The following is a 19,886-nucleotide window of genomic DNA, read 5'->3' as shown; positions in this document are numbered from 1 at the left end:
TGGAAAACAGTATGGCGATTCCTCAAGGATCTAGAACTAGATGTACCATATGACCCAGCCATCCCATTACTGGGTATATACCCAAAGGATTATAAATTATGCTGCTATAAAGACACATGCACTCGTATGTTTATTGCAGCACTATTCACAATAGCAAAGACTTGGAATCAACCCAAATGTCCATCAGTGACAGATTGGATTAAGAAAATGTGGCACATATACACCATGGAATACTATGCAGCCATCAAAAAGGATGAGTTTGTGTCCTTTGTAGGGACATGGATGCAGCTGGAAACCATCATTCTTAGCAATCTATCACAAGAACAGAAAACCAAACACCGCATGTTCTCACTCATAGGTTGGAACTGAACAATGAGATCACTTGGACTCAGGAAGGGGAACATCACACACAGGGGCCTGTCATGGGGAGGGGGGAGGGGGGAGGGATTGCATTGGGAGTTATACCTGATGTAAATGACAAGTTGATGGGTGCAGCACACCAACATGGCACAAGTATACATATGTAACAAACCTGCACGTTATGCACATGTACCCTACAACTTAAAGTATAATAATAATAATAAATAAAAAAAAAATTTTCTTCTGCCAGATACCCTAAATCATCTCTCTCAAGTTCAAAGTTCCACAGATCTCTAAGGCAGGGGCAAAATGCTGCCAGTCTCTTTGCTAAAACATAGCAAGAATCACCTTTATTCCAGTTACCGATAAGTTCCTCATTTTCAATGAGCACCTCAGCCTGGACTTCATTGTCGGTATTACTGTCGGCATTTTGGCCAAAGCCATTCAACAAGTCTCTAAGAAGTTCTAAACTTTCTCCCGCATATTCCTGTCTTCTGAGTCCTCCAAGTCTCTAGGAGGTTCCAAACTTTCCCACATTTACCTCTTTTTCTAAGCCCTCCAAACTCTTCCAACCTCTGCCTGTTACCCAAAGTCGTTTCCACATTTTTGGGTATCCTTATAGCAGCACCCCACTCTACCAATACCAATTTACCGTATTAGTTCCTTTTCAAGCAGCTGTGAAGAAATACCTGAGACTGGGTAATTTATAAAGGAAAGAGGTTTAATTGACTCACAGTTCTGCAGGGCTGGGGAGACCTCAGGAAACTTACAGTCATGGCAGAAGGGGAGGCAAACATATCCTTCTTTACATGGCAGCAGAAAGGAGAAGTGCTGAGCAAAGAGGGAAAAGCCCCTTATAAGACCATCAGATCTTGTGAGGACTCACTCACTATCATGAGAACAGCATAGGGGTACCTGCCCCTATGATTCAATTACCTCCCACTTGGTCCCTTCCATGACACATGGGAATTATGGAACTACAATTCAAGATGAGATTTGGGTGGGTAGGGACACAGCCAAACCAGATCAGGGAAGTTCTAGGGGCTTCTTCTTGTTTCTTTTACAATAACCTCTCTTCCTCAGATCAGGAGGCCAGTGTAGGATTTTTGCCCATTGTAGGCTGTATCTATTCCAACTCTACATCCAGGAATGGGTGAATAACCTGGAATTAGTGTTGATGTCTCACTAAACCTACCATGAGATGGATTCAGGCCAAACTTCACACATCACCTGACTATCACCTGACAAGTCTAAAAGGAATATTTATAACATATCCTTGGGGTGGTCCACAGGATCTTTCACTTGCAGTGCCTCTTCATTCAGGTCACTCGAGGTCTTTGAATTAACTAAACCTGGGATGGGGTACCATAGTAAACATTCTCTGCCCATTCATATCCCCTTGGGTCCTTTTTACCATTTCTGTGCACCTCTCCCCTGGTTTGGAGTTCTTTTGTTTCTAATATCTTACATTTGTAACTCTCTTCAGAGCTCTGTCCTTTAACTATTGGAGGCACTTTGGCCACATGCACAGAGAGCTGGAAGTGCCTAGGAATTCATGACCTCCTTCCCTCCTGGGACTCCTACTCAAAGACTGATTGGTCCAGCTTTGTTGCCTTCAAGCATAATTTAAACTCTAGTTCCCATGTGGGATCAGGCCAAAGCTAGGACTTGGCCTGAAATTGCAACCTTTCTTGGCTTCTCTCCCCTTCCTATCATGCTTCCTCTTTCCTTACCAGTTTCTCCTGGTAACACTTTCTTAGTCAATTACTTGCATAGAAATCTTCATTTCAGGGTTTACTTTGAAGAACTTGACTTAAGACAGGAGCCATAACTATGTGGTATCTCAGGCCTCTGTTAATCAGATTTAGAGTTTGTTTACTTGTTTGTTATTTTGGCCAAGAAGGAATTAAGTGGACTAGATGTCTCTTTCAGTCTAAGGAGGTCATAGTCAATGACCATTGCCAAAGATCCCTGTGGTCCATCAACCATCCTGTTACTCTAGCCCCACATCCTATTCAGTAACCACCCCCATCTTGCCTCAGGGAGGTAAATGCAGATTCTAGGCTTTATGTGCCCTGGAATCCCAGCATTGTCATTGAAATCAGAAAATCCATTTCCATCTCAGTTTCTCTCACGAGCATCCTCAACCTATAGAGAAAAGCTCGTACCATTACTTTTGAAGATGATGGCAATACTTTCACCATTGTAATTTCTGGGGTGATAAAAGGAGCATCTTCTGGGCTGTCTTGCAATATATAGAAGATGGGTGAATGGGATGCCCATAATATGTCCTCAACATTCCTATGTCCCCAGGGCATTGGATCCTTTCCTGTGTATTTGCTGCTCATAGGGTATGAGGACCAGGAATACTGGCATCATCTGGGAGCCATTCAGAGAAATTCCGAATCTTGGACTCTACCCCAGACCCTACTGAATCAGAATTTTAACAAGACTCTCATGCTATTCATGTGCACATTAAAGTTTGAGAAGCACTAACCTAAATTTGCTGTGCCAGCGAATTTCTGGCATTTCAGCATCTTGCAGTTAGGCCACCCCTGAGCCCAGGTATTGGTCAACTAATTGGAAACAACTAAAGTCACTTCCAGCTGCTCAAGCTAGCATATTGAATTTAGATGTTCTGGTCCACACGGGTGCTAGTAAATTCAGCCTGATCTAAAATTATGTTTCTCCCTCTGGTCTAGACCAATATTCTGCAAGTGTTTGAAAATGAAAATGAGCAATAGATTGCATATCCTTTGGCGTGTACATCTCCTTCTGGGCTTGTCTTTGTAATTACAGGTCATAAATTCCAGCCATAAGACTGGAATCTAGCCATGAGCCTGGAAACTATAAGGGCGACAGGGCTAAATCGTGAGGTGAATTGGCTCACTTGGCAAGATACCTGTCTCAGCCATGATCTTTGGGGTTCTCAAAAAGGCAGGGGGAGCTTCATCAGAAGTGAAAGGAAAGACTCTTTCAGCTGGGGTTTGAAAGCTTGGGAGGCATTTGAATTCTCCTGTTATATCCCATTCCATCCCAATCTACTGTTTCTTAATCCATGCCCAAACTTCTACGTAGGAATAAATGATGCTGTGCATTAACCTGATATTGTAATTCAGCAATCCATAGGATCAAATTTTGAGTTCAGTTTTTGCCTGTCTCTGCCTTGCAGCTTCATACTATGACATATTAATTCAGTAGCCATTACTTCTGTTTCTGTCTTGAGCTGGGTATTTAGGACTTAGAGCTTGTCATTCTTATTTTGTTAATCTCTTCAGTGTCACTAAGAAACAACCACCTCCCCAGCTAGTCCTTGAATTAAAAATCTGCTCCTTGTGCTTTTGATAACTCTTCTATGGCAGATGCCATTTAATCCACCCAAGCCCTACCTTTAGTGGGCATTCTGTTCCGGTTAACATAGGTAATAATTTACCTAACAGCTTAATCACTGGATACCATACTGTGTGGATTTGCTGCATTTTACTCACTGCATCCTCAGCTGTACCAGATAATCAAGTTCAGATTCCTCCTGTTATCTTAAGGGTCTATTCCTTGTCATCACTTCTGGAACAAATTAGAAGCCAGGGTTTTTATCCTGCAACTAGGTCCACTCTGGCTAATTTTAGCACAAAAAGAATTGATTACAGGATATTGAACAGTTCCCAAACTCTCCAAAAAGGCAGGAGAAATACACCCAAGAGGAACATTCAAAATCCTGCTAGAGACCTGGCCTCAGGAAGCCCTCCTAGTGCTGCTTTTATGGGGCACAGACTCTTCTGCTGGCTCTGCTGACCTTACCACTACCAGCAGTGACTGTTGCTGTGTCTGCTTCCCCTGCTGTCTCTGCACACTCATGACAACAGTCATAACTTCCATGCTCATTTCAACAGATTGTACTATTTTGCATTCTTTTGTGTCATAAGTGCCAGAGTCTGGTGTGGGGACAGCTGATGGCTGGAGTGTCACAGGCCCATGCCTTAGCTGCAAGGGACACCATGAAAGCAAGTTTTCAGCTTGAACAGTGGGAGAAAATCTCTGTTGCCTGCAAAGATTCATAAGTTGGGAAATTCCCCAAAGGAAGGGCATTCAGAAATTGGCTCCATCATAGCTCATGTGATTGAGTTTAGACATCAAGGGTGAGTGTGGGTGAGATGAGGCTAGAGAGGTAAACAGGAGCCAGATTAGTAGAGCTTCAAGGCTTATTTTAAGGATTGGATTCTTCTAAAATTGGGAAGATTTTTAAAGGGCCTCAAATTGAGAAGAGGCTGTCCCATGATCAATTTTTAACATTATAGTAAGTACATCCCCCTGGAGAGCTTATTGGACACAGCAAGAGAGGCTATGAGTGTAGCTGTTAGGCTATTTCACTTATTCAGATGAGAGATGATGGTAGCATGAGCAATATTGGTGACAGAGAGGAAGAGCTGAATTCAGTAGACCTGATGATGGTTGGATAGAAGCAGGTGAGGGAGAAGGAAGTGTCTAGGATGCCCTCAGATTTCAGGCTACTGTCCCTGGATGAATGATGGTGCCACTCACTGGGATAGAGGAAACTGTACATGGTTCCGTTTGGGGCAGAGATGTGGGTTGTGTTGTGGGGGGTATTGAAGATTCTCTATCTGCTTTTAAACAAGCTGAACTTGAAGAGTCTTTGGGATATCCAAAAGAAGATTTCAAGAAGGCCGTTTGATATACAGATCTGGATCCCAGTGAAAAGGTCTGGGCTGAAAATATGAATTTATAAGCCAACAGCTCATAAGCTGGCACTTGAACATGTAGCTGTGAGTGAGATCATTTGGTGGGAGTGTGTAGGGCAGAACAAAATAGTTCTAGAAAGGCGTTTGGAAGGATGAAACATTTTCTCTTTTCTTTTTTTCTTAGTCCGTGACCTGTTTAAGGGATGAAACAGTTTAATGGCCAGTTTCGTGGGCTCTCTTGGTTGCTTTCTCAGAATTAGCATACTCCGTTTCTCTTCCTAGTCCCAGTTTTGTTTAGATATTTCCTTTTTCCTTTTGCAGCTCTGTGCCTCTGCAGAATTTGACTTCCCATTCAATTCTACAGGCGGCATGATTAGCATAAGGGCAATCCTATTCCTCTTTCCAGTGAATGGTTCAAGAATGGCCATGTGACCTGCCAATGAGAGAGGAGAGCAGACCAGCTGTTAGGTTTTGGGAAAGTTTGTCCTTGCTCCCAAGAGGGTACCAGAGGGAAATCAGTTTAAGTCCTTTGAACATCTTTGAGTCTAGATGTGTTGTCTGGCGCTGCTGCATCTCTCCTGCTGTCAGCTTGAGCATGTAGACATCACTGAGAGTGGCAGGAAGAGAGAGAAAGAGAGATGCTAGAAACCCAGGGCTTTGGAGTCTTTTAATCTGCTAACCCTGAAAGCCTGTTTGACTTCCTTACTTCCTTCTTATGAGATGACACTTTTTATTATCTTTTTAGTTGGTTTGAGTTGAGATATCTGTTACTTGCAGCAGAGGAAAATGAGGCTGCACATTTACCCCAGATCCCACAGCTAGTAAGAAAGACACCTGGAATTTGACCTTAAGTTGGTCTGAAGGCAAAGCCCATATGCTAGAACTTTCGCCCTGCCCATAAAAGAAACATTTGCGTTTTCATTAGTTATTATTTGGTAATTCCAGGACAGGAGATGGCAAGGGGGAGATAGTAAATATTTTAGGCTTTGCAGGCCATATGGTCTCTGTCTCAATTATTCAACTCTGCTGTTGTAGCAAAAGTAGTAATAGAAAATATGTAAACGAGTAGGTGTGGTTGTGCACCAATAAAACTTTATTTACAAAAACAGAGGGTGGACCTGTGGGTTGTAGTTTGCCAACCCTTGTTCTATTGTAAAAGACTGAGAGAAGAAATTCTGAATTAAGACCCTGTGTTTTAATTACAAGTGTCATTGTAGGAAATAGTGACTGAATCCAATTTAAGCACAGTCATGTGCCATTTAGTGATATTTTAGCCAAGACAGACTGCATATACAACCGTGGTCTTGTAAGGTGATAATGGAGCTGAGAAATTCCTATCACCTGGATACATCTTGATGATCCTGACTCTGTGGAGGTGGCTAATGTGTGTGTTTGTGTCTTAGTGTGGCAGGTCAATTCCCCCTGACAATCACACAGACAGGCCTGCATACCAGGCACACAGACAGGCCTGCATGGTACTGCAGTTAGACAGACAGATTTCCACAGCACTGCCTTAACATTGAGCAAATAGTTAAACCTGGGGAAATCGGTGCCCAGACATCAAAGCTAGAAATGAAACATATGGTCGGTAGGAGCCTCGCATGGACTTCTCCCTAACCTGGAGCAAGTCAAAATAACAGAGACAGTCTTAACATTCCTAGTGCCAGGATCTGTCTTGGTTCAATGGAAGCTGAGACAAGTCAAGGTAACAGAGGCAGCTGTTTGAATAGATTCACTGGAGAGTCTAAGGCAGCTCTCCGGAGCAAGCTGTACAGGAGATAAGATAGAAATAATCTCTCTGGTACCATGGTAGACAGGCCTTGAAGGTACTGGGCCCTTTTAATCAGACTAAGCATTTTTTGCCTCTAACCTTCTAGTTGAAACAAAATTAGTTACCAATAGACTTAGGCAAATGCTATACTGCATATAGGCACATAACCCCAACCTATAAAAGCACGAAGAAAATTGTAACACTTTGAGTTGGTCTGGTGGAATTATCTCCAGCCTTCTCTCTGTATCCTGTTATAGCAATAAATTCTCTTATTTCCTAGTTTGTCTGCTTTTTATTATTGGGCAAATGCAGCCGGACCCAGCTTGGTTCTGGGAATATTAGTTTTTTTAAAAATTAAAAATGTAGACCGGGCACAGTGGTTCACGCTTGTAATTCCAGCACTTTGGGAGACCAGGCAGGTGGATCACCTGAGGTCAAGAGTTCGAGACCAGCCTGGCCAACACAGTGAAACCCCATCTCTACTAAAAATACAAAAATTAGCAGAGCATGGTGGCAGGCTCCTGTAATCCCAGCTACTCGGGAGGCTGAGACAGGAGAATCGCTTGAACCCAGGAGGCGGAGGTTGCAGTGAGTCGAGATCATGCCACTGCACTACAGCTTGGGCGACAGAGCTAGACTCCGTCTCAAAACAAAAGAAAAATCCTTACAGAATAAAGATATAAAGAAAATATTTTTGTACAGCTGTGCAATGTGTGTTTTAAACTATTATTATAAAAGAGTCAAAGAGTGTTTAAAAATTTAAGTTTATAAAGTAAAAATGTTACAGTAAGCTAGTTATGATTGAAGAGAATTTTTAATTAATGTAGCCTAAGTGTACAGTGTATATAAAATCTACAGTAGTGTCCAGTAATGTCCTAGGCCTTCACATTCACTCACCACTCACTCACTGACTCACCCAGAACAACTTCTAGTCCTGCAAGTTTCATTCATGTTAAGTACCCTGTACAGGTGTACAATTAAAAAAAAAATTTTAAACTGTACTTATACTGTGCCTTTTCTATGTTTAGATGTGTTTAGAGACACCAATACTTGCCATTGTGTTACAATTGCCTACAGTTTTCAATACAGTAACAAGATGTACGGGTTTGTAGCTTAGGAGCAATAGGGTATCCCATAGAGCCTAAGTGTGTGGCAGGCTGTACCATCTAAGTTTGTGGAAATGCACTGTATGATGTTCAAGCAATGATGAAATCACCTAATGATACATTTCTCAGAGTGTATCCCTGTTGTACTTGCTGCAACCTGTGAAATTTCAACACACAGCCAAATTCTATTTTGCATTTTTAAAGTTTTTTATCTATGTCCCAGAATAGCAAGATTTGGATCAACATTACGCAAATTGATTTCTAAATATTGAGTAATTAAGAATGATTCACAAATATAGCATTATAACCAAGTGCCCTAGGGCATTTGCAGAGCTGGGAGGCTGAATGGGTTATGGTGGCTGCCTGAGGATTCTGGGAGATGAGGTTGTCCTTACTCTATCACCACTTCCTCCTCGCTTACCTAAGGCAGCAAGCGGTGCTGGATCCTCCCCAGCTAGAGGTGTAGTTAGGAGGAGGGTGGGGCTGGGGCAGTTAAGGTCCCACCCCTGTCTCTTCCTAGTGCATGTTCAGATAATTTTGGACAACCAGAACTTTCAACTTGTTCTACAGCAACCATCAGAGAATTATTAATAAATGCTGTTTTTCGGGGGAGCTTGTAAGGTCTTTGATCTGTGGGAAGAGAAACACTTACTCTTTATTTTGTTTCTATCCTAGAGCTTGGAACAATAATCAAAGTGTGAGTCAGTGAGGGTCTGTTGGCCAGAGTTGTCAAAAAGAAAGGTGAGACGAAAACCTGAAGAAATCAAGAACAGACCTGAATGATGTTGCAATAGCTGTGGGTAGTGAAAAAATTTTGAATGCTTCCACTTTCTGCACAGCCGGACATTCTCAGAGAAAGCACATTTTACGATGGACTCTCCACAGAGCAGAATATTTAATATTTCAACCTAGCAATAATACAGTCAAGAGCAGTCAATCACAAGCGCCATTTTTCTACCTGCCTTGATGAAGGTGGGCTCTGGCCTCTCTCCAGTGGGTGCATTTCTGCCTGGCCTGTGCTTGTCAGCCAGGGAAGCATTCCCGGCCCCTGAATCCTGCTCCAGGCTGACTTCCCAGCACCCACCTCTGAGTTGGCCTGTCTTGTCTGTCACCACCAGAGAGAAGCCCCCTCGGGCTTCAGGGCTGAGCAGAAAGATACAGTGAGGCCAGCTTAAACTCCACCATTCCCAAACACTGGATCAGGCTCCCACTGGTGCAGGTTAATTCCAGCCATAGTGTCCTGCACAGGTGGTTCAGGAGGGAGAGCCACAAAGCCGAACATGGTAAGTGTTTCATTTTACAGGATGCTTTCTGAAGACTGGGCTAGAAGAAGAGGAGATTTCAAAACACAACACAATTAGCCCCACATCACAGGTGTGTACTAAGCAAAACCACAGCCCCAGAGCAGTCTTGGCTCTGAGTTGCATCACAAAGCCAAGGGCCTGGCCGGAAGCACAGGCTGTCACTTTCAAAAGAGATTCTTAGACAGAAAGTCATCACTTATTCATGCTTCCTAATCACACACAGACATTCAAATCCCTTAAACACAGGATGCTGCATCACTTCAATTAACAGCAAAGTGAGGCCATTTGCAGCCCAAATTCTGCCAGCTGCTGATGGTAGGAGAGCTCCCGCAAGGAGGCAGTAAGCTGTCAAGCCCGGTGCTACAGGGGCCTATTGAAATACAGGAAAGGGCCAGACGCAGCGGCTCATGCCTGTAATCCTAGCACTTTGGGAGGCCAAGGCAGGCAGATTGCTTGAGTTCAGGAGTTTGAGACTGGCCTAGGCAACACGGTGACATCCCATCTCTATACAAAGTACAATTAGCTGGGCGTGGTGGTCCTAGCTATTTGGGGGGCTGAGGTGGGAGGATGGCTTGAGGCTGTGAGGCAGAGGTTGCAGTGAGCCAAGATCATGCCACTGCCCTCCAGCCTGGGTGGCAGACCCAGACCCTGTTTTCAAAACAAAACAAAACAAAAAGATAAACAAAGAAATCTAGAAAAGACTAACCTCCTCAGCTCTAGGAAAGATATTTGGGCATTTTTGTGTTTTTCTTAATTTGTGTTACAAAACCAGAAAGTCTTAGTATTTGATTGTGAAAGCTGCCATAATCAAAATGGAGTCACTAATATGAAGAAAACTGTAACAAATTTAGGGAAGGCCATGGGAAGAGTATTCTCACACGTGTATGCCTGAGTTTAAAAACTCTACAAAACCACAATCTTGCACAAAGGCCATCACAACCTTACAAAAAATATACTTCTGCAAGGACATCTGCCTGGCAACTGCCTGTTCACCATCAGACTGGTGGTGACCCTCATAGCCAAGGATAATTATTTCAAGACAATTGTGTAATGTATTGTACAATTGTGTAGTTTTCTTTGGCATGCATGTTCCCATTGCAATACCTAGGCACAAATAAATCTCTTTTCTTTTAGAGATCCTCTCTCTCTGTTATTTAGGTTGACATGAGCTTTACTTGATAGGTAAGAAGAGGTACAAATTAGAAATAGCGGACCTATTAGAGAAGGTGAAGCAGCAGCAAACTCATTATCACATGAATGGATGTTCTGTGTAGTCAGAATAAAAAGCTGGGACATTTTACTGGGACCCAAATGGCTTCAAATCAATGCCCCATACAACTGTAGGCATTAGATAGAAGAAAATAAAACACCAACAGTGAAACACACAATACTCCAGGAATCATGATAACCAAGTAGGTCTTTATTGATAAAACTTTTACAAAGCCGTTGTTGACACAGTGTACCTCAAGTATTGGAGGGAGATGGCCTGGGTATAACCCTTTGTCCTAACATTTATTGATGAGAATCATCTGGTTGGAAGGCCCTTGTAGAGACCACTTAGTTCAATAACTCTTAACCAGGTGACGTTACCCACCCCCCTCTCCTGGCATGGGGCATTTGGAAATGTTTGGGTGTGGTTCTGGTTTTCATGACTGAGGATGGGCAACTTTATGGCTGAGAATTAGAGATCAGATGTCAAGGGGTATTAAACATCCTTAACCCCTATGCATGAGCAGTTCCACATAAGAATGATCTCAACTGAAAAGTCAGTAGTGCCTCTGTGTTAGTCTGTTCTCATGCTGCTAATAAAGACGTACCTGAGACTGGGTCATTTATAAAGGAAAGAGGTTTAGTTGACTCACAGTTCCATATGGCTGGGGAGGCCTCACAGTCATACCAGAAGGTGAATGAAGAGCGAAGTCACATCGTACATGTTGGCCAGCAAGAGAGTTTGTGCGAGGGAACACCCATGTATAAAACCATCAGATCTCTTGAGGCTTATTCACTACCATGAGAAAGGTATAGGGGAAACCGGCCCATGATTCAATTATCTCCACCTGGCTCTACCCTTGACATGTGGGGATTATTACAATTCAAGGTGAGAGTTGGGTGGGGACACAGCCAAATCATATCAGCCTCCATTGGAAAACACTAACTTAGACCAATCACCCCATTATACAGATGAGAAAGCTGAGGCCTCAGGTTATAAAGATTTTTATCTAAGATCACCCATGTCAGTGACAAAGCTGGGCCCAGGACCCAAGATTCCTGACTCCCACTTCATGGTATCCTTCCTTAAGTTTCCAGTGACCACCTTTCATAAAATTAGGACTGAGTTTGACAAGTGGGAGGGCATACTTGTGTAAACCAAAAGTATCTGAGACAGGTCTTAGTCAATTTAGAAAGTTTACTTTGCTAAGGTTAAGGATACAACCATGACACATCCTCAGGAGGTCCTGACAACATGTTCCCAAGGTGGGTGGGGTACAGCTTGGTTTTATACATTGTAGGGAGATGTGAGACATCAATCAATACATGTAAGATGTACATTGGTTGGGTCTAGAAAGGCGGGACAACTCAGGGGTGGGGGGCTTCCAGGTCATTGGTAGATTTAAATATTTTCTGATTGGCAATTGGTTAAAAAAGTTATTTATCAATAGAAAGAAATGTCTGGGTTATGATAAGGGGTTGTAGAGACCAAGTATTTATCAGGCAGATGAAGCCCCCAGGTAGCAGGCTTCAGAGAGAATGGATTGCAAATGTTTCTTATCAGAGTAAAGAGTCTGTTCTGTCAGTAATTAAAAAGGGAGGAGAGTATAATGAGGCATGCCCAGCTCCCCATTCCCATCATGCCCTTAACTAACTAGTTTTTCAGGTTAACTTTAGAATGCCCTTGGCCCTGAGAAGGGGTCTATTCAGATGGTTGGGGGGCCTTAGAATATTATTTTTGGCTTATACTGGGACAACAGGATAGCATTTTAAGTCAGGACTGCCCTGAGAGTGCCTCCCAGTTCTGTATTAGGCTGACCTGGTGGCTGCCCTCCAAAGCCTTACCTGCTGAGATCTACTAACAAGGCAGTCTTGGTGAGCGGACCAGATGGTGGAGAACCATTGTTTTATCATAGGGAGGAGGAGACGCTGAAACTCTCAGTCCTCCAGGAGAGGTGCCATGGTCGTAGCACCCCAGGGTGCAGACCCTGCACCCCACAGGCAAAGCTTCTTGCTCCTCTCTTGGGGTAGAACTTTCTGTACTCCAAACAAATGGATGAGGCATAAAACAGTAGGCTCACCTGAAGCCATCAGACAACAGGCATTTGATTTTTTACATGCTTTTTTGTAAAGACACATGCAACTATCTCCAGGCATCCTGTGAGAGTGACATCGTCTTTAAAACTCTGCATGGCAATCCCTGACACACTGCTGTTATGCCCAGGGAAGACGGGGAGACCTGGAAGTCCAACTACTTCCTTAAGATTATCCAACATTTGGATGATTATCCAAAATGCTTGATTGTGGGAGTGAACAATGTGGGCTCCAAGCAGATGCAGCAGATCCAAATGTCCCTGCAAGGGAAGGCTGGTGGACAAGAGCACCATGATGAATGAGGCCATCCAAGGACATCTGGAAAACAACCCAGCTCTGGGGAAACCATTGTCTCATTTCACTTCCAGGGGAATGTAGGTTTTGTGTTCACCAAGGAGGACCTCACTGAGATCAGGCACTTGCTACCACTTATGCTGGTGCCATTGCCCCACGTGAAGTCACTGTGCTCACCTGGAACCCTGGTCTGGGGCCCAAGAAGACCTTTCTTTCAGGTTTTTGGCATCAGGAACTAAGATGTACGGCGGCTCCATTGAAATCCTGAGTGATGTGCCACTGATTAAGACTGGAGACAAAGTGGGAGCCAGTGAAGCCACACTGGTGATCATGCAGAACATCTCCCCCTCCTCCTTTGAGCTAATTATCCAGCCGGTGTTTGACAACTGCAGCATCTACAACCCTGAAGTGCTTGACGTAGCAGAGGAAACTGCATCCTTGCTTCCTGGAGGGTGTCTGCAATGCTCCCAGTCTCTGTCTACAGACTAGTTACCCAAGTGTTGCATCAGTTCCCTATTCTATCATCAGCGGGTACAAATGGGTGCTGCCTTTGTTTGTGGATACTGATTTTTTTTTTTTTTTTTTTTTTTTTTTTGAGACGGAGTCTCGCTCTGTCACCCAGGCTGGGGTGCAGTGGCTGGATCTCAGCTCACTGCAAGCTCCGCCTCCCGGGTTCACGCCATTCTCCTGCCTCAGCCTCCCGAGTAGCTGGGACTACAGGCGCCCGCCACCTCGCCCGGCTAGTTTTTTGTATTTTTTAGTAGAGACGGGGTTTCACCGTGTTAGCCAGGATGGTCTCGATCTCCTGACCTCGTGATCCGCCCGTCTCGGCCTCCCAAAGTGCTGGGATTACAGGCGTGAGCCACCGCGCCCGGCCAGTGGAGACTGATTACACCTTCCTGCTTGCAGGAAAGGTCAAGTCCATCTTTGCTGCTCCATCTGCATTTGTGGCTACTGCTTCTGTGGACGCTGCTGCTACTACTGCTGCTGCAGCCCCAGACAAAGTTGAAGTCAAGGAAGAGTCAGAGGAGGATATGGAATTTGGTCTCTTTGACTAATCACCGAAAAGCAACAAACTCAGCTAGCTTTATCTGCAAAACAAGGAAATAAAGGCTTGCTTCTCTTAAAAAGAAAAGAAAAGAAAAAAGACACATGCAAAAATAAAGAAAGAAATGACCCCCTGAGGTGAGGTAGTGTCAGTTTTTCAGCTGAAACGGAGAACAAAAGTTATTTAAAGAGCTTGCAACTTTCTGGTAACTCCTGCTTGAAATGCTTGGCCTGTTCTGAATTCCCTGTACTTTGTACCTCCCATGGTATGGATCATGTTCTGTTCTTCCTCTGTAATAATTTATGCACACTTAGCTACTCCTGGTGTTAGATCCCAAGCTCCTGCAGTGCAGAGACTCTATTTTCGTCAACTTAAGCCAACACAGTGCCTCACATAGGCACACAGTAGACTTTTCAGAAATGCTTGTTGCATAAACAAGTGCAGACCAACTAACTCAGAACTGAGTCTTTTTCTTTCTGCTGCTGATATGCTGGGGCACTCACAGATATGGGGACCATCCCACTCTCCTTTCATTCCTTAAGGTTTCTCATATGGTTTGGATATTCATCCATTCTAAAATCTCATGTTGAATTGTGATCCCCAATGTTAGAAGTGAGACCTCATGGGAGGTGTTTGGGTCATGGGAGAGGGTCCTTCATGAATGGCTGGGTACAGTCCTGTTGGTAACGAGAGTGAGTTCTCACTCTATTAGTTCACTTGAGATTTGATTGCTTAAAAAAGCCTGGCACCTCCCCTCTCTCTCTTGCTCCCTCTCTTGCCATGTGATATGCTGGCTCCCCTTCCCTTCTACCATGATTGTAAGCTTCCTGAGGCCTCACCATAAGCCAGGCAGATGCTGGTGCCATGCTCATATAGCCTGCAGAACTATGAGCTGAATAAACCTCTTTTCTTAATAAATTACCCAGTCTCAGGTATTGCATTATAGCAACACAAGTGGACTTATATAGAGTCAGATGGTTGGAGTTGAATCCTGCCTGTACTGTTGACTGTTTGACCTTGAAGAAGTTACTTAATCTCTTTGGGCTTCAGGGTCCATATCTGTACAATCACCATGATAACTACTTATCTCATAAGACTGCTGAGAGGATTCAGTATGGGATAATACATGTGTCATTCCAGAGTATTTTCCAACACCAAAAACCTGTTCTCCAATTCTCTGGACACCAACTGGGTGTCCTACAGTTTGATTCAATTCTGACACTAACTCCAGGTAGTTAGCATCAGATTCCACAGATTTAAGGGTTCGGTGCCACAAGACTGCCTCAACTGCAGACATCAGTCACAAGTACAGGGTCACTGAACTTCTGAGCAACTGGCCATAAATGTGCAGTTCCCACAACCCTCCCCTCAGGTTTGATAATCTGCTAGAATGCATTTCAGATCTCAGGAAAATATTTTTGTTTGCTGGTTTATTGTAAAGGATACAACTCAGGAAAAGCCAAATGGAAAAGGTGCATAGGGCAAGGTCTGGGGAGTGCAGAGTGTTTCTGTGCCCTCTCTGGGTGCACCACTCTCCCAGCACCTCCATGTGTTTGCTAACCTGAAAGCTCTCCAAACCTTATTGTTCAAGAGTTTTTATAGAGCTCAATCTCCAGCCCTCCCGCAGAGGGTAGTAGGTGGGGCTGAAGAGTCCCACTCTCTAATCACTCGGTCTTTCTGGTGATCAGCCCCTTCCTGAGGCTACCTAGGAGTCCTAAGTCACTGCATTAGCATAAACTCAGGTGTGACTGAAAGGGGTTCCTTATGAATAACAATACATCATTATTCAGAAAATTCCAACAGTTTTAGGAGCACTGTGTTGGCAACTGGAGACAAAGACCAAATATATTTCTTGTTATACTTAGCACAGTGCCTGGCTGGTGTCATAAACCTTTAGTGAATGAATGTTATCTGTCGTCACTAACATCACCATTACCTTCCTCAGTTAAGTTTACTGTCTTGCAGTGGAGGTTTTCTAAGGTGTAGATTGAAGATATGAAGCACAGTTTTTCATTAAAACAGGAAAGCACTCAGAAAAATACAAGGGTCAGGGCACAGAGACCTGACATTCAAAATCTGTTCATTTCAAACAAAATGTCTCAGCCTGAAAGGCCACACTCAGGACAAAAAACCATATGGTGACTTGGTTGGTGGCATCAGGCAGAGTGCTGCAAGAATCATTCTTAGGCCCAACTGTTTTTAATTTAAATGATCTGGAAAGGAGAGTAAGCCACACATTATGTACACCCAGAGGTGTGTTAAGCATTAAAGACAACTCAGAAATAACAAGACGTTAAAAAATACTTGTCTCCAAGATGAAAAATAAAGTGTCATTTGACAGAGAATGTTGAGAATGCCAATCCATGTTAATTAGCATGGGTTTCTGAGTCCCTGGCTTGACAGCAATAATTTTTAGGCAGGCTAAGATTTTAATTAAAATGGAAGAAGAATTACTGCAGTCTCTTGAGTGCTGACAATCAACAAGAAACTCATCAGGTTGGAAGAAGCTGGTGAGAATTTGCAGGTGGTTGGAATAAGGTCAGGTGGAACTTCTTATGGTTCTAGGCGTCCTTAGAAATTATTTAGTTTTAAGACTATTATTTTACAGGAAAAGAAATGAAAGTCTTGGGAGGTGATGTGACTTGCCCACGTCCTACACAGTAAGTTAGTGACATAATTCAGTCAGCCAACCTCCACCCAGCACTCCCCTCACTTACACCATTTTAAGGAACCTTGTATAAGTTGGAGTTGGCTCCTCCTGTCTCTCAGCTTTTTTCTGTTTCCAGTCTTAAAAGAGGAGGTTTTTTTCAGATGCAGATAATTTTTGATATGCTCATTATATTTCCTGAGTTTTGAATGCTTTGAACATTTGTATATAATAAATTGATCTCTCATTATGGGAAATATGTAATTCTTTTCTTCCAGAGTCTCTCTATGCAACTTTCTTGATAGACATTTATCTATAAAAGTACATTTTTTTAATCACTGAAGGAGATTTCAGGCATCCATGTCCCGTCAGATCCTGCTGGCGCCTCGAAGTCAAGGCCTCTGTTTCCTTTTTCACCCAGAAAAGACACATTGGGTTGGGGGCCTGGCATCAGACTGGCTGTGACCTTCTGTGATACACTTCACCCTTCTTGGCCTCAGTTTTCCCCTCTGCAAAGAAGGGTTTGGGAAAGTTAAAGGCCAACGTCTATCCTAATCTCACAGCTAGTGCGTCCCACACTCACTGTGTTTAAAAGCCAGCTCTACCCTTGCAAACTTACCAAACTGACTGGGGTCATATGGATTTTGCAGCAGAATGAAATGTGAAATTAATGTTTTTCCCATTAATTATGCAAGACTCAGAGGCATATTCCCCCAAAGGCCCTTACTTGTAAAAATTTCTCCCCCTCTGTTAAATATATCAGAAACTAAACTGTAAAGAAGTTATATGGACTCATATATGAGTGAAGGAAACATTCACTCCTCCAGGAAGATAGGAGTAAGAACAACTTGAAACAGATATAATGGAAACAAATCCATTCCTTGCTATTCCTTGAAATGCAGAAAGGAAAACATAAATGGCACTCATATATTACAGGGGAGGAAAGAGCACAGTCAGGAAGCTGTGTTGAGGAAAGTGCTCCAGGTCCTTTTGCATCCCCAGCTTTGAGCTTGGCCTCTATTTGTTGTAACATTATTAATAACAAATATAATTTTTTTGAATTTCCTCCATAAGGTAGGTCCAAATGCTTTTCAAATGTGAAGATCTATTATTATAATCACTACCACCATTTTTATTATCATCATCAATATCACGTAGGGGCCATCTCTGCATTCCCTGAACATAAATGGGGACAACGTTGTGCTTTTCACTCTAATCTTGTGGTTGAGATTAGAGTAGTGGTCACACAAGCCACTGATGGTAATGAGATGGACTCTTGCTATGAAAATTCAAGTCCAAAAAAGAGTAGAGAAGACCTTCCTTGTCTCCCTAAGTTGCCCAGGTCTAAATATACTGACAAAGATGTCTAAAATATAGCCTTAGCCACAAGGAGGAAGTTGCAAAATAGCATGTACATGTATGAAGCATTTTTGTTAAAAACAACAGCAAGTCTTCATGTCAGGATATACATAGAAAAAGATTTTGAAGAGTAGATGCTAAATCTTTTACAGTGATTACTTTTATAGGGATGGAATTATGGAAGATGGTAGCTTTCTAGTTTCTGTATTTCCAAAATTTTTTAGGAACAAATCATATATAATTAGAAAACTAAAGTTTAAAACAAAAGTTTTTCAGGAAAGCAACCTTCCCCTCTTCATTATCACAAGATACTCTTTCCTTCATACAATGATTTAAAACTTAGCCGGACGTGGTGGTACATGCCTGTAATCCCAGCTACTCGGATGCTGAGGCAGGAGAATCACTTGAATCGAGGAGGCGGAGGTTGCGGTGGGCTGAGATTGCGCCATTGCACTGCAACCTGTGACACAGCAAGAATCCCTCTAAAAAAAAGAAAAAAAAAAGATACATCTCATAAATAGGGAATAACCATTTTATGGTCAGAAACAAACCATACTGAGCATGACCACAATGAGGCATATTGCCCACCTGCATTCGTATGAGTCTTATATTTCGTAAGTAGAGAGAGTCCAGATCCAGGCTGGCTAACTTAGCCCAGCCAATCACATAGGCAAGGGAGTGATGTGTAGGAGAACAGATCACACTGATCCTAATGGGCCAAGGTAGAACTGTCCTGGCCACTGTCAGGCCAGCCATGTTCCCAGCTGCATAGGGCAGGGAGGACCCCAGAGTCAGCAAGACTTTAGGAGCTCAAGGGGGACCATTTGAGGTGTGTGTGGTGGCCCCAGCGAAGCTCTTACACAATTGCAAGCTTCACTCTCCAAGGTCTTGAATGGTTCCACTGAACATTAAAGCGCAGGCCTGGTTGTTACAGGCCTGGCTTATAGAGATTAAGGAGCATACTCACATCTCAGGGGTGGGCTCCTGCTCCTCCAGCAGCTCTGGTGTAGAGAGGAGGGCAAATAATAAATTGGCTGAGATTAAATTCTGCTGCCCCCATCTTCATCAGAACTGTGACTGGAGAGAGATTGAATTATGGAATAATAAGAGAAGTACTATTTCCTGCATATCTGAGTTTGGGGACTGAAATTTATCCATGCTGTATATGAAGTGAACATTTTGATGGTCAGAAACAGACCATAATGAGTGTGACTGCATAAAGATGAGTGTAATTGGGGCTCAAGGTGAATACCACATTTTAGGAATTCCTGGACTCTAGTTCTAATCTCTCCTCTAAAAAAAAAAAACTTTACCAGTGTCACAGATGTATTAACCAACATTTGCTAAGTTTTGTAACTTATGAATGAGAAAATTCTGTAATGGTAGCGTCTCTTTACCACCAACAAGTGACATGCAGAGGCCAGAGGAACTTGCCTGGGGGAAGAGGGCAGGACTATGAGTCACCAGATGGAATAGGAACATGGTGGTTTTAGAACACGTCCATAAATGTTTTGAGACTCTTCCCAACAAAACGTGGAGTCTAATTCCCTTCCCCTTAAATATGGGGCAACTTGAGTGATTTGCTTCTAAGTGGTAGAAGGCAGTAGAAAAGATGCTGCATGACTTCCAAGGTTAGGTCATAAAAGGGTGTGCATGGGTGCATTTGCCCTTGAAATCCAGCCACCATGCTGTGAAGAAGCCCAGGTCACCTTGGAAGCCTGTCAGCAGGTGTTATGGCCAGCAGCCCCTCCTGAGTTTCCAGCTGACAGGCAGCATCCACCATCACACATGCGAATAGGAAAGCCTTTGAGATGACCCCAGCCTCAGCCATCATTTAAAGCCAACTCTACGAGAGACCCTGAGCAAGGACCACTTTGCTGATCCCAGTAACCCCCAAAACTAGAAGAGATAACAATAAAAGGTGTTTGTTCATATTTTATGTTACAAAGTTTGAGTTGATTTGTTACACAGCAACAAATAAGCGGGGTGAAGAATGT

General features: G+C 43.2%; 1 pseudogene; it reads left to right on the top strand.

The window, feature by feature from the left end:
* The first annotated feature begins 1,678 nt into the window (after nucleotides 1-1,678).
* On the top strand, nucleotides 1,679-17,935 carry LOC135968229 (putative ribosomal protein uL10-like; annotated as a pseudogene).
* Nucleotides 17,936-19,886: the final 1,951 nt, after the last annotated feature.

This window comes from Macaca fascicularis, chromosome 18 (assembly GCF_037993035.2).
Source record: "Macaca fascicularis isolate 582-1 chromosome 18, T2T-MFA8v1.1".
Taxonomy (NCBI): Eukaryota; Metazoa; Chordata; class Mammalia; order Primates; family Cercopithecidae; genus Macaca; species Macaca fascicularis.
This window is presented reverse-complemented; position numbering and strand designations above follow the sequence as displayed.